Source organism: Melitaea cinxia, chromosome 14 (assembly GCF_905220565.1).
Source record: "Melitaea cinxia chromosome 14, ilMelCinx1.1, whole genome shotgun sequence".
NCBI lineage: Eukaryota > Metazoa > Arthropoda > Insecta > Lepidoptera > Nymphalidae > Melitaea > Melitaea cinxia.
In genome coordinates this window covers 3,410,795-3,413,353 of record NC_059407.1, presented here as the reverse complement: position 1 = coordinate 3,413,353, position 2,559 = coordinate 3,410,795, and positions in this window count along the sequence as shown.

Genomic DNA, 2,559 nt, shown 5'->3' with positions numbered 1-2,559 from the left:
GGAGGTTAACGGTACATATGTACCGTGTATAAGTACATATGAGTTTAGTAAAAAGCGGTTGTTTTAACATTACAAACAGACACTCATATTTTATTTATATGTATAGATTAATCGTAGTAAAATGATTAATATACTGCTTTTATGAAAAGCTCTTTCACTAACCACGCTACGCAATTAAACGCCTGAATTTTGATTACTGAAGTACGTGACTGAAGAGTGGTTAGCCACCTATAGTAGCTGCTCAGTTGTAATTAATCCGTGGAAAAATAAATATTCAATGAAGCGATTGAATGTTGATTTTTTCATTAACATTACTTAAAGGTCATGTTTTAGGTTAAACTATGTTAGGCTTTATAAAATGCTTGGTTGACGGGATCGAAGCAAGAGTACCTTAACAGGAACTGACTTCAACCAAAACTCTCACTCTGAAGTATGGAAATACGGCAGGGGTGCTTTGAGTCGGCTATAAATTTGTGCTTGCATATGACGTCAGTTTTTTTATCGATTGCAGTTGTCATATGAAAAAAAAAGCATCTCAAAGAAAAGTTCATAACTCAGGCCTTGTTTTGCCTGTTTGATATGATTTAGATTGTATTTTTTTAATTACAATATGTTTTATAACGAAATAGCTGTACCCTGCGCGCGTTGCTACGCTTTTTTTTGGTCGTACCAACTTGACAACAACAGAATAGCTATAGAAATTTCAATAAATGTGGACTATTGTCCATATTTTAACACAAAAACCTAAAAACTTGCACTTGCGTAGTAACAAATTATTTATATACCTCTAGCTGTACCCTTCGCGCGTTGCTACGCTTTTTTTTGGTCGTACCAACTCAGAAACCTTTGTGGGCTCATGCAAAACACTGTAGGTCGTGAAATGATCAAATGTATAGTTTACGATTCTATAAAGGACATACAGACAAACATTTATATATATATATATATATTCTAATATATAAAATTCTCGTGTCATGGTGTTAAACACTGAACTCCTTCGAAACGACTCGACCGATTTTAATAAAATTTTGTGGGCATATCGGGTAGGTCTGAGAATCGGCCAACATCTATTTTTCATACCCCTAAGTTATAAGGGGGGGGGGGGGGTTAAGCGGGTTAATAATATATGGCAAAGAAATGTTTGCGGGGTCAGCTAGTATATATATATATATATATATATTGTACTAAAATATTCAATTACGTCACAATCATTGTCTTTCACTTGACCCGCTATAAAGGACGTAATGAAGATCTCTGCGTATTTGTTATTATTTCGTGATGATTGTTATCCAATAAAAGAGCTATTAAGCTTGGGGTGGGGACTCGTAAATTTTTTATCTCTCAACACTTTAACGACCGGATGTCGGATTTCCAGGAAGTTATTAGATTCTTCGATTTCACACATACGAGTCTTTTTACTTATTTTTTATACTTTATACAATAATGGGCGTATTATGCATATTTTCTATCTTGATTAGGGATAAAAATATCTAATAAAAATAGTAAAAACTGTGAAGAATGTTTCGTATATTCTATTTTTTATGACATTCCCTTAAATTTATCTCTAAATGTGCTCTGAAGCTGTGACATCATCTTTCACGATGCATCTCTACAAAAAAACTAAACTTTGAACTACGTATAAAAAAGTTTCACTAGAAGAAGATACGTTAATTTAATAAAGAAGGTGATTTGGTTTGCCAGATTAGAGGCGTATTATACTAAATACCAAAACAATTAGTTTTCGTCTGTTTCTTGTTATGTGCTATATAATTTAACTCTAGAACTTACAAAAGTGGAGAGGGAATATTAATATTAAATGTTAACATCTAAACCTTAGGTACATTACAAAATTAGGTCATGTACCTAGTGTTATACAGCAATCCTAACCTAGTCACAATAATTAATGAACACTAAGTCCTAGTGTCTTGGTAGACATTATCTCACTAATAAATCCTCAGTTTTAATAAATTTTATGAGAAATAAATTGAAATAATGTGCCTAGTGTAGGTCGAGAGAAAAAGGTGGCGGAAAAAATCTCTCGGTACTCTTTTCAATTTTAAAGTCATATACAAAATAAAAAACGAGTGTGCTAAGACCACACGGCTGAAGTAAAACTTCTGCACAATAGGCTTGCACTGTGTCTTTTATATATGAAATTAAACTGGATATGATAGAGAGAAAGAAAATGTGTGCTTGCACCTCTATTTCTCTATTTTCCTCTATTAATGCTCCGTTCGCTTCGCTAGATCACACTTTCGTAACAGTCTCGTAACGCATTCACTAGCTTACTCCCTAAGTCAAGTGTGCGTTAAGAAGTTAATTCACAAATCCCAACAGTTTGACCATAAAATGATAAGGGCAAACGCGAGACAGCCAATCGTGAGTGCTGTAATCACCACCTGTTCATAATAATTCCGGAGTCGCCCAATCATTGAATGACTTAAAACACTTTAAGAGTATTTTTTTTTGGTGTAAATACACACTAACACAGTATTAATTATGACACAACTTCATATTTGTCGTTAACATCATCGACAACTGTAAGTGTATTTGTTTATT